The 13,207-nt window shown below is 41.8% G+C and overlaps 2 long non-coding RNA genes across 5 annotated transcripts in view; one reads left to right on the top strand and one right to left on the bottom strand.

The window, feature by feature from the left end:
- Positions 1 to 5,997: 5,997 nt before the first annotated feature.
- LOC147026211 (uncharacterized) lies at positions 5,998 to 11,665 on the top strand. Its single transcript, XR_015058160.1, has 3 exons — positions 5,998 to 6,536; positions 7,442 to 7,686; positions 11,273 to 11,665. It is a non-coding gene; the product is annotated as an uncharacterized LOC147026211 (long non-coding RNA).
- Positions 8,481 to 13,207, bottom strand: part of LOC147026210 (uncharacterized) — a 190,655-nt gene continuing 185,928 nt past the window's right edge. For all 4 annotated transcript variants that reach the window (XR_015058154.1, XR_015058156.1, XR_015058155.1 and 1 more), the window contains exon 8: positions 8,481 to 9,312. This is a non-coding gene — a long non-coding RNA (uncharacterized LOC147026210). The remainder of the gene's footprint in view (positions 9,313 to 13,207) is intronic.

Below are 13,207 nucleotides of genomic sequence, written 5' to 3'. Positions count from 1 at the left end.
GAGTAAGATATTGTAAAAAGTCGATTCTTCAAATATCGAAATTTATTTGTATCCAATGTCGAGGCTCATAGAAGAGCGAGATATCAAGTCCATTGGGCTTTGTTAACTGATTCGACCAATGTGCAGCACGTGGCTGCAGGTTTGCATCAATGGATCGCGTGTTGCTTGGAGCGCATCTCTGCCGCTACGTCATTGGTTTTAGGAATTTGTAATTCGAAATGCTGCTGATTATGAAGCCGCTGATTCGGAATGGTAAGAGTAGGGATTTGTAATTTGTTGCTTAATGTGTACAGGATCTGTGCTTCCTGATCTGACTAAGATGTCGGATTGTTGTTTCACAAGCAGGGCGTTGCATCACAAGGTGTGCTGTCCTTCGGATGAACGTTAAGCTGGCTGTCCTTTCCACAAGCATGACCCAACCACCTTCAGTTGAATGTCGGACCTGGGCAGACACTTTGTAGTGACTTCAGCCAACAACGTTTGTCAGCCGATCCTACAAGATGCTGCATTAATTAAGGGTAGTCATAGTAGTCTTAATAAATGAAGAAATCAATGCATTTATGTCACTCCTTATTGGTTAAATATGCCCCGTGGAAGATTCTGGGTCTTCTTGGGGTGCCAACAAAACTGATTAATCTGATGTCTGAACTATATTCTGGAACTGAGAGTGCTGTGAGATGGGGAGACACCATCTCCGTCTTATTTCCAGTTGTAACTGGAGTTCATCAGGGGTGTGTACTGGCCCCACACTTTTCAGTGCTTGTATGAACTGGATTTTGGGGAGGATCTTAGAGATATCAAGCTGAGGTCCATCGTTTGGGAATGACAAGATCTCTGACTTTGATTTCGCTAATGATGCAGTCATCTTTTCAGAGACTGGATATCCTTTTGGGGGCCCTTGGGGTGCTGAAGGAGGAGTCAGAGTCGCTGGAATTATGGGTTTCCTGGGTCAAAACTAAGATCCAGGCTTTCAGTGACATCTTGGATTATGCAATCTTGTCTGTACCTGTTTGTGGTGAGGATGTTGAGGTCATGGAGAGATTCACTTACCTTGGCAGTGATATTCATGTCTGCTAGCTGTGAGCCAGATGTCAATAGACAACTGGGTTGGGCCTGGAGAGTCATGAATTAACTAGACCGTGGGGAGTGGCGCTGCCGGTACCTGTGTAGGAGGACGAAAGTCTGAGTCTTCAGGTTCTTGGAGCTTCCAGTCTTGCTCTATGGATGTGAGACTTGGACTCTGTCCAGGGATCTGAGACAAAGACTTAATTCCTTTGGTACAGGTCTCTTTGGAGAATCCTTGGTTATCGCTGGTCGGACTTTGTGTCCAACAATTGGTTGCTGAGAGAGACTCAATTGAGATTTGTTACCTGCAAAGTACGTGAGCGTCAGCTGCAGCTGTATGGACATGTGGTTCATTTTCCTGACACTGATCCTGCTCATCACATTCTCTCAGCAAGGAAACCTCGTGAGTAGAGGAGGCCAATGGACCGACCACATGCCTCATGGTTGCAGTAGACTGATCAGCATCTCAATGAGATGGGGATGGGCCAGGCATCTGCCTGGGGAACGATCAGACAGAGGCCTTGGAGTACCATTGGAAGGTGGACACAGCAACGTGCTGCTCCTGCACATGCTCTCATACCTGATCTTATTGGTTAAAAGAGGAATTTGTAATTTTTTTAGGGTGCAACAATAACTGAACTACTTCACAAATACACAATGAGATCTTTGATTTCCACTAACAACCAATTTAGCAGATGGATTGTACAGTATGGCTGGTGTTGCCCTTCAGGTTGAAACACCAGTGTTACAGTTTATGGCTTGGTTGAGATTTAAACCAAGGGTAGACAGCTCAAAGGCAATCTTGCCAGCCATGCTAATTGATTAAGTAAGAAGTTTGTCCTACTCAAAATCTCGTCTGTTTTTTCGTGGTCTTCTGCAGTTGTCGGCTTTGCTAAAATGCCCAACTATATATCATGACCTTGCATGACTCTTGGATTGGATTTTGAATGCATGATGAATTATCTGTACAAATGAATGAACCAATTCGATGGGATCTTACAACCATCATTCACGTACTTACTGTAGCTCTCACGCCACATTTAAAATTTGGAAATAGCAAACTACCAAGGTCTAATTAATTTTTTTGCCACCAATATCAATATGTTGATATTTTGAAAACATTCATGTTTGGAATGCTTATCATAATAGATGTTCTACAAAGTAGCGCCATTTTTTTATTTCAAGTTCGGCTTACTTGCTTTCCTCAGCAGGCATGTTGGTGAAACCCATGAGAAATTATCTGGTGACTTTCCTATCATGTGTAAGAGCGTGGGATCCATTTACCTTCCTCATCCCCAAGGATCGCAGGGGTCCTGTTTCAGCAAGCTCACTCTTTAAAAAAAAAAAAAAACTGAGAAAGGAAACGCAGGAAGGAAATGAGCACAGCAGGAATAGGCATCCTGCCATAACCTAAGGAATTTGCAGTCTCTATATTCAAGTCCCATGCATCACATTCCAAGAACTAGTCTGTGAGCACAATTATGACATTCAGCTTTGGAATTTACATCAAGGTTTGCTTTGGTCAATCAATGTTTAAACAATGACTTCATTCTCCGGCAACAATGTCGAAAAGCTTTCATGGAACAAAGCAACAGTCTACCACCTCGATTAATAGCTGCTGCAAAAACAAATCCAATTTTAGTGAGTATGGTACATTTTGCAAGAAGGAACTTGTTGCTTATGCAGACGACAGAATATCCATACACTTCAATAGTTTCACTAAATTCTGATAGATGGCAGCACCGACAAGTCGGTTGAAATTACGGCAGCTTGCAATTAAACACATTTGAAGCAAAGAGCTTCAAATAAATAATTAAATGTATGCATTAAGTTGCACGGAACTGAAAATTCCCCAAAAGTTGCACATTTTGTGTTGCAAAAATGTTGCATAAACGCCCCAGACTCTCCGGTTAACATAAAGTGTACAGTATATACGCATTAACTGCAAAATATTCATAACTGTACTAAAGGTGCTGTTATAAGTAATAATCTCAATACCATTAGAAGGATTATCTTAAGGGTACCTCAATGGCTGTCAGAATAATTTAGAGGTACTGCATGTGCACTTGTCTCTGAGCTATCTCGCCTTGAATCGAATTTTGACCCAGCTATAAATGATCACTTCAGTGTTTGCAAGCAGGACGATAGATCATAATCCTGAACAAATTACCAATTCCTGTCAACCGTCAGATCTTGTTAGTTTTGTGCAACACTTTGCCCAAATCGTTTCCCATCTAGCCATATAAGAAAGTGGGAATTATTGAGGTTGTTAAAGAAGTAAGAGTAGTAGTTGTGGTGGTTGTAGTGGTGGTATACTTGGATGGGGGAGTAGTTTTGGGATAACTCTCAGTTGTTCAAATACAATACCTGAATGAAATGATACTTTAAAGAAAATGCATCTTGTGCATATTTATATAGCACGACTTATCCTAATATCATAAATGGAAAACAATCACTGCATGCAGCAGTTTCTTGTAGACTACACAACTGATCTTTGTTATGTACATGTCACATGTAAAGAGAAAACTGGGCTCCGCAATAATTATTTCTCAATTTTCAGATAAGGATATTCAAATGATAAATAAGATATATTATTTTCAAGGAATGCCAAATCCAACCCCATGTCCAAGATAACATCGAAAACGTTATATAATTCTGGAGAAGAGAGATTGATAAATTTATTTTTCATTCACTCAGCATCTGTAAAGGATATTTGGTCTTTTTGGCATGTGGTTGCCTTTTGCCAACGACTGTTTACTCGTGTTTGTTTGTAAATGTCAAACAGCTGGTGGTGGTATTAATAGAAGTGCACTGTGTTCAAGTAACTTTCTCAAACCAATTTATTCCTGCTTTCCATGCACATATACATACACATACATATGTATATATGTGTGTGTATATGTATGTATATATATATATATATATATATATATATATATATATATATATATATATATATATATATATATTGTTATGGTTTTGGAAAACTTACCACAGGTAGAGAGCATACATGGACACACATGTAGGTGACCTGAGAATCAGTTATTTCATTTCCCTCACCAAAGGAGAGGGTATTGCGTTTGGTCTGTTTGTTTGTTTGTCTGCTCAGAATTTTCATGCTTTTCTCCGCAACCGCTTGTCGAACTGAGACAAAATTTTCAACAAAGGTGCGAATACTCGTTTATAATGCAGTCATCATAATGAGGATGTCATAGGTCACGTGGTGTAGCAGCCATGTTGGAAAAATGGAAAAACTTTAGACCACTATCTCCGAAACTCTGAAAAAATTGAAACTTCACACTTGACAAGTACTCCTCATGGGGAATAAGTTTGATATTTTTATGATGTCATTGGTGCCTTCGTTGTGACGTCATAATTGCATATGCAGAATGCTATATATGATCAGTATGAAAAATTTTGAGGGTCATCTTGGGGTAAAATGGTCCACAAAAAAATTAATTGATGACGTCATCAGTCACGTGATTTGGCTGCCATATTGTTAAAAAAAATAAAAACCTTCAAAAATCTTAATCTCTGAGTGGCTGAACAGATCGTGGCAAAACTTTAGATGTATGACCACCTATCCAGGAGGAACAAAAGGATCACACATGTGATGTCATAGGGCACATGGTTTGGCAGCCATATTGGATTTACCCTAAAACCTATAAAAAAATCATCTTCTCCAGAATGGCTGGACAGGTCAAGGGGAAAATTCACACACATTTTCCCCAAGCCTTGGGTGCACATGTTTGTTCAGGAATAAATGATAGGTCCCATGGTTTGGCAGCCATATTGGATTTAATAAAAATATTAAATAATGTTTTCTTTGGAACCGATTAATCAATCGACATGAAACTTCACCACTGTGATCTAGTACTAATGGGGAAACGCATGTTTTAAATTTCAACTTGATCAGATCCATGGTCTGGCAGGCAGAATGATTAATTTTTTTGATCTGGGTTTTTTTATTTTTTATTTTAGAAAAAGGCTCACGTGAGAGCTGGAGGGGTTTGAGGGTAGAGGAGTAGCAGCTGAAATGCGAATCCTATCCAGGTACATTCTGATGACTTCATCTTTGGTTTTTGCTTGTTCAGGTTCTTTCTGATGACTCCATTTCAGGACTGTACCTATTTGGTCTTCCATTTGATTTGAAATGAATTATTTTAATCCCATTCTAAATTCAATTGAAAAATAATAATAATAACGTCATGGGTCAGTGTCAGGTGTGCAATCAAAGTGGAATGTCTTGGTACCCAGTCATCACTGCCAGTAGTTATATCGTGGCACTTATAATTATGTCTAATAATTATGAATTACGTAACACAACAGTGCACAAATACCACACAAAGCAAGTCCTGGCAAGGGTCTGCAATCTCCGATTGCTCTTTTCTTGTTAGTCTTTGTGTAGATAGTCCTTGGTCCCTTGTCAAAAGACTGTTTGTGGGGCATGTGTTGGCTGGTCTGTATTTGTCCCATGTAATGTCTCCCCCCCCCCCCCCACTGTTACTTTCAATCTTTCCTCCTTCACACCATCGTTCTCTTCAATCATTCTGTTACTTTCAATCATCCTTCCATTACTCCATCGGCCTGTTTCGACGGTTCACCAATAATCTCCTCGATATCAACCATACTTTCAAAAATCCATCCTTCACCCCATCAGTCTTACCTTCAATACCACAGCCGTTTGGTCAGCCCTCTGTCGTAGGGGTTCCTTTCTGTGTTCCCTCCATCCACGCATTGCTTTCTAACCCATCGGATGTTCTTGCATGCATGCTCGCTCGCATCGTGTTTCACATGCATGTTCCTGGTGCTTGGTGCTCGGCGTGGCCTGCGAGGTGTGGTGCTTCTCACGGACGTGGTACAGTGTAAAACTGTGCAACTGGGAAATTTTCATGTGAAAGAGGCGGCTGGGGGCTCTCGTTGCAGCTTTGGATGCATAGAAATCGGGGCCGAGGCTTCGTTGAAAGTTTCCTCAGACTGCTGTGGCAATTTCCACAAGTGACGTAATGCACCTGCCCCCATCGACTACGGACCATTGGGAGGGGGAGAAGGCTTGTGGCAGGAGGGGAAGCAAGCTGATGTGAAGAACCAGAAAGGCGAAGAGAAGCCCTCGTGATGAACTCGCACGAGCAGGGACAAAGAGTGCTCCTGAGCAGATGACTCAGAAAGCAGAAAGGGAAGAAGCAAAAGGTAGAAAGCAGAAGAGAGAACAGATGGCAGACACAGAAGCAGAAAGGGGAAATGAACGGGACAAGCTCGCTCATGAGGAAAGGAACAAAAACGTGCAAGGGAAAAGAAAATAAAGTTTCATGAGCAGTTGGTGTCGAGTTTCTGTGGAAAAAAATAATATTCCTTCCAAGAGCGTCATCCTGCCTTCTGGATCCTGTCAGCCATGACGGACGGACGAGGAGGGTGAACGGCAGCACCTCATCGACGGGGGCCTGAGGAGGAAGAACCTAAGGCAGAGGAGGGTGAGTCACACATTTAGCTCGCATATCTGGGACGTCAGAGAGGACACGACTTCTCGGTCTCGGCACCTCAGGGACACGGCTACATGTCCCCATCACTTCACATTGCCACTGCCCATCTTCCCCATCCATTTTCCTCTGCATTCTCCTATATATTTGTGTGAGGTGAGGGAGAGAAGGAAAGACTGCTTTCCTTTTCTACAGACATTACTTTTATTTTTTCAAGTCCTTCTTGTTTTATTCTTTGCCCCTGAGTGAATGATGGCCAAGTCTTTGTTTAAGAGTCATTCCACCTCATATCACTGGAGGCCTTCCAGTTGACCCCCTCAGATATACTTTAAACTTTCATAAAATATTTCCCAGGTATCACAATGAAGCTGCGTAAAATTTTAGGTCCATAGATACGGTCAACTCCGAGATATTGAGGGTTGAAAATGTGGTTGTGGCCCTATTTTTATGGTCGTTGTAAGGATCACAAAATGAACGGCTACTTTTAAACTCCAACTACTTTTTAAATGTTAATTTAATTGATGATGCTAGAACCTTGAAATATTCAAAGATTATTCCTCTATAACTACTCTGTAAGAAACAAACATAAAACGGAGTATACCTCTCTTAATTTTTATGACCTGATCAGTTGAAATCCAGAAAAAAATGTTGGTTTTGTATGAAGACCCAACTTTGAGACCCCATATATTTATATTGACCCATCCCAGAAGCTTTAATTTTTTTCTGGTAATAACGGTATGGTAGTAGTATTCAAATACATGTTTACTTTTCTTAATCAGTCACATATAATACAGTCATGATCCCTCAAAAATTAAAAAATTTCATTTTTCCCCGAAATTCAGGTGAGGATTGCAAATATATGACAAGGTATACCACTTCAAATTGTTCTCTCACTCCAGACTCCAGACTCAACTGCTGGTGACTCCTCTCCTCCCTCCACTGCTGGTCGGCGTGGTTCTCTCCCCAACTCAACTGCTCGTCGGAGTCTCAACGCGCCCTTTTTATCGCCACGGAGCTTTGCCCCTCCATTCCCGGCGCACGGGGGAAAATTCCAGCAGAGCTCGGCTTGGCTCTGTGGTTGTTGCCCAACCTTCACTTCTGTTTACCAGTTCTGAGGGAAAATTCCAAGAAGTGTTTTTCTTCGGTAAATCGGGTTCTTTTTTACCGTTGCTTTCGTTTTCTTTATTTGTTGAGAATTCATCGCGTTGGTTGGCAGAGATGTTATTCGTTGGGGAGGCCGTTGCCTGTGGGGATGTTGGTGGTTGTGGAGAAAGTGATTGTGGTTGTTGAAGAGGCATGGGTGGAGTGGTGTGGTTGGCGTTTTGGAGAAGGTGGTGAAGAGATGCTTGTTTAAAATAATGACAGAAAAGAATAACACTACCTCAAAGATCACAGCCCGGTGACACGAATAATTGCCCCTTTCGACATCGGTGGGGAAATCTAATTTGAACACACACTTATCGACATAACTGATCTCTGGGAAACCTGAATGGTGTTCTGTGAATTTCCACAACCGTAACAATATGTTGTTATGGCCATGGGTACTGAGTGTATTATGAGGGGGTTTAATCCACGTTTGTCCTCGGAAGCGGACCGGGGGCCATCGCTCACAATTAACTTCGTGGCATGGTGCGTTGCTTTAGAACCACAAATGCCAATCAGTTAACCATGAGTTCCAGTGTCCACTGTCTAATTTTGCCGTTTGACGAGGTCACATGGCTTCCTGAAATGGGAGTGTGCCCTCGTCAAAGTACCAATCTTATCTTGATTAGATCTTAATTAGGGCGGCCGGAGCATTTAACCGCTGGTGCGTGCTGACTATTATTGGTCAAGAGTGTGGTAATTACCTCCCAGTCTATCTAGGTTCGGACAATGCTGGATCAATGGAAGGAAAAGACAAGCATGGACAGGTTGGAATGTCAACAAGGAATTCATTAATAAGGAAAAAATATAAAGAAATAACTTTTTATTTCCTTGTGGTGAAAATAAGTAAATTCAATCAACCAAAGTAATCACAAGCAAATAAAGAATTCATCAGGCATTGATAGAAAAAGAGACAAAGAGCAGATGATTATCACAAAGCCTTACTTAACAATTAAACATGAGACAAGGTACCCAGCAGATCATTCAGGGGGGAAGAGAAATCCAGTCCAGCTCATCAAATAGAAGTTGTCGTACATCAAATAAAACGTCCTGAATTGTATGACCTTGCTTTGTCCGTTGCCAGTGCCCTGCAGCCTGTGTTGTTGGTTGTATCATTTTTTGCAAGTGTGGCTGTGCTACTGATGCAGTGCCCCTGTTACCAGTAAGCTGGTACTCATTTTGCTGACCTCGGACAGATGGCAGGCTTAGTCAACCCACCTGGTGTTATTTCAACAGCCCAACAGGGGCTCAAACTCAAGACTCTAAGATCTTAAGCCAGCCACTTTAACCGTTAAGCCAACACCAGGCTTATAATAGTTAAGCAGGAGCAGTAAATAAAATGTTCGGATTTGTGTTGCTCTTATGAAGCAGTTTGTAGTGTATTACAGCTTCATCGTGGTAAATTAGAAAGCATTGAATTCAGATGTAGACAACACAAGCAGCCTCACGTCAAATTTAATCTATTTTTGTGATATTGTATGCGGGTTGTTGAAGCATAAAGTTCCCACGCACGTAGCCATCCATCCGCACGTGACAATGAACTCATTTCTTCACCTTATACTTCTCAGCTTGTTTCCTTCCATTGTTGTACATTTCCTTGCTTTTGAATAGAACTTGCCACGTTGATCTGAAATCACACAAAGTCAAGCTTTGTTACTTCATTGAGTTGTATCCCAACTATATCATTACAAGCCTCAATGGTGCAATCGTTAGTGCAGGGGTGTCCAACTTTATTTTTGTATGGGGCCAGCCACATTGCAATGTTTGCCCCACACAGAGGACCGTGAGCAAACTTTGGAAAGATACAGCATTAGATTCAATATATATATATATATATATATATATATATATATATATATATATATATATATATATATATATATATATATATATATATATATATATATATATATATAATTCCAGCAATCTCTGTGTGTGTGTGTCTCTGACCGCTGTTTCTCGACAACCGCTGGTCCGATCTAATTTCAACCTGCCAGGTATATTGCTGCGGCCCTGTGGATGTGCCTTTTCAAGGTTTGATATTAATCGGACAAGTGCTTCCCAAGTTATGGCCATTTATTTACCAAACCAATGACAAGACACGTTGTGTGGGCGTGGCCGATGGGGAAGGGAAGCTCAGCTGCGTTCCCCATTACGGGTTACAACGTACAGACTTCCGGAGAGTGATGACTTCGTGCATTCTAATAATTTCTCGATTTCTTATGCACATTTATAGATAAACACAATGCCGCAAGTTATGATCGTTTTCATATGAGACGGTGCATAAATTTCGGTAACATCAGAGTGCTGGTATGCTCCGAACCAGGAAGGAATTTTTTTTTCTCTCTTCTCTTCCCTTTTTGTTTTTCCTTGCGATGACATTGCGAAAAGGCAAAATGCGTTGGCGCTAATTGAATAATTAGCCATTAAAACCTAAATTGCGAATCATCGTAACTGTGATATGCGAACTTCCGCGCCACGCACGTACGGGCATGCGAGAGCGAAGAAACGGCCTCTGTGGTTGTTGTTTGTTGCTCGTGGTTGGAATATTTATTTATTAATTTTAATTTTAATTTTTATTTTTTACGGGCACGTACTAGTTTATCCATAATTCCAGCAATCTCTGTGTGTGCGTGTGTGTCTGTCTGTCTGTCTGCGACCGCCGTTTCTCGACGACCGCTGGTCCGATCGGATTGAAACTTGCCAGAAATATTACCAGGGCCCCGCAGATGTGCCTTTTCAAGGTTTGATATCGATCGGACAAGCGGTTCCCAAATTACGGCCATTTATCTGTCGGCCAATGACAAGACACGGTGCTATGACGTCACGAATGACGTCACAATTAATGTTTATTTATTTATTTTTTTGCACGATCGACAGTCCGATCTGACAAACTTGCCAGGAATATTGCCCGGGCCCCGCGGATGTGCTTTTCAAGGTTTGATATTAATCGGACGAGCGGTTCCCAAGTTACCGCCATTTATCTGACGACCAATGACAGGACAACACAATTCTTCTTCGTTTGATATGACGTCACAATTGACGCTGGGGACATGAGTATGTTTCCCAAGTTATGGCCATTTATGATACGGTTGGTCCAATCTAATTGAAATAATGCCCCAATTCAGTCATCGTTTACGAACCTACAGGCCCGCCTCTATGGGCCCCTACTGGTATCTATAATTTCAGCAATCTCTGTGTATGTGTCTGTCTGTCTGTTTGTCTGCGACCGCCGTTTCTCTTCGACCGCCAGTCCGATCTGATTGAAACTTGCCAGGAATATTGCCGGGGCCCCGCAGATGTGCCTTTTCGAGGTTTGATGTCAATCGGACGAGCGGTCCCCAAGTTACGGCCATTTTATTGCTTTATTCAGTGTTGAAAAGGTGTATATATCGCAGATGAAGTGTCGTTCCACCTTCTGACCTTATCATGTCATTTTTTTCTCAGAATAATGATAACAGCATATTAATAATAGCACAATAATTGGCAGTACACAATAATAGCACAATGATTGAATAAAAAGAATAACGAGATACAATGACCAATGTCTGTCAACTAATTACGACATATATTGTCTTGTCATCCAGACAGGACACGGTGCTATGATGTCACGAATGACGTCACAATACTTCCTCTTCGGATTGAAACGCGCCAGGAATATTGCCGGGGCCCCGCAGATGTGCCTTTTTGAGGTTTGATGTCAATCGGACGAGCAGTTCCCAAGTTACGGCCATTTAATTGCTTTTTTCAGTATTGAAAAGGTGTATATATTGCAGCTGAAGTGTCGTTCCACCTTCTCACCTTATCATGCCATTTTTTCTCAGAATAATGATAACAGCATATTAATAATATCACAATAATTGGCAGTACACAATAATTGAATAAAAAGAATAACGTGATACAATGACCAATGTCTGTCAACCAATAATGACCTATATATTGTCTGTCAACCAGACAGGTGCTATGACATCAAGTGCTATGACATGACAAACCTTGACAAGGGGTGGGTGCTATGACATCAAGAATGACGTCACAATGCTTCCTCTTCAGATTGAAATTTGCCAGGTATATTGCCGGGGCCCCGCGGATGTGCCTTTTCGAGGTTTGATATCAATCGGACAAGCGGTTCCCAAGTTATGGCCATTTATCTGTCGACCAATGACAAGACACGGTGCTATGACATCACGAATGACGTCACAATAAATGCTTTTTTTTTTGCACGATTGACAGTCCGACCTGATTGAAACTTGCCAGGAATATTGCTGGGGACCCGCGGATGTGCCTTTTCGAGGTTTGATATTAATCGGACGAGCGGTTCCCAAGTTACAGCCATTTATCTGTCGACCAATATCTGCGTGAGAGTTGGGGGGGAAGGGCAAGACTAGGGGGTAGAGGGGGGCAAGAGAGGGGGAGAGAGGGGTGAGAGTGGGGACGTGAGAGAGGGGGACGGGAGGGCGGGACGGAGTGGGGGCAAGAATCGGGGGTGGGGAGAGAGGGGGTGAGACGAGGGGGGAGAACGAGGGGGGGAGAAAGGGGGGAGGAGAGAGGGGGTGAGACAAGGGGTGGGGGAGAAGGGTTGGAGAGAGTGTGGGGTGGGAGAGAGGGGGGAGAGAGTGTGGGGGGGAGAGAGAGGGGATGGAGGGGTGGGAGAGGGGATGGAGAGGGGGGGACAGAGGGGAGTGAGAGAGAGGGGGCGTCACAATTCAAGAGAGGGGAAGAGAGGAGGAGGCGAGAGAGGGAGGGGGGAGAGAGGAGGGGCAAGAGAGAGGGGGCGTCACAATTCTTCATCGTTTGATATGACGTCATAATTGACGCTGGGACCTGAGTATGTTAAAGTTGAGTCAGATAATGCTTTTGTTTTATTTAAAAAGCTAGTTTTAGGATAATTTGAGCATTTTTTTTTAGGGAAATTATTCGGTAAAATATTCACTATTTCAATGAAATGGCACATTTTCGATTCAGAATAGTGATGCAGAACAAAAATATGAGTCAGACAATGCTTTTGCTTGGTTTAAAAAGCTTGGTTTAGGGTAATTTGAGCATTTTTTGCACGAATTTGAAGCTAAAATGCTCAATATATCAATGAAATCACACGTTTTGGCTTCAGCATAGTGATGCAGCACACCAATATGAGTCAGACAATGCTTTTGCTTATTTTAAAAAGCTTGTTTTGGGATAATTTGAGCATTTTTTGCGTGAATTTTTTCGCTAAAATGCTCACTATTTCATTGCAATCACACGTTTTCGCTTCAGATAAGTGATGCAGAACAAAAAGTTGAGTCAGACATTGATTTTCTTTGGCTTACAAAGCTTGTTTTAGGGATTATTTGAGCATTTATTCCATGAATTTGAAGCTAAAATACTCACTATTTCAATGAAATCACACGTTTTCGCTTCAGAAGAGTGATGCAGAACAAAAAACTTGTCAGACATTGCTTTTGTTTGTTTTAAATCGCTTATTTTAGGGTAATTTGAGCATTTTTTTGCACGAATTTGAAGTGAAAATACTCACTATTTCAATG

Source organism: Eptatretus burgeri, chromosome 5, assembly GCF_056783735.1.
Source record: "Eptatretus burgeri isolate ZD-2024b chromosome 5, Ebu_testis_v1, whole genome shotgun sequence".
Classification (NCBI taxonomy): domain Eukaryota; kingdom Metazoa; phylum Chordata; class Myxini; order Myxiniformes; family Myxinidae; genus Eptatretus; species Eptatretus burgeri.
Note: the sequence above shows the minus strand (reverse complement) of the source record. Positions and strands in the feature narration are given on the sequence as shown.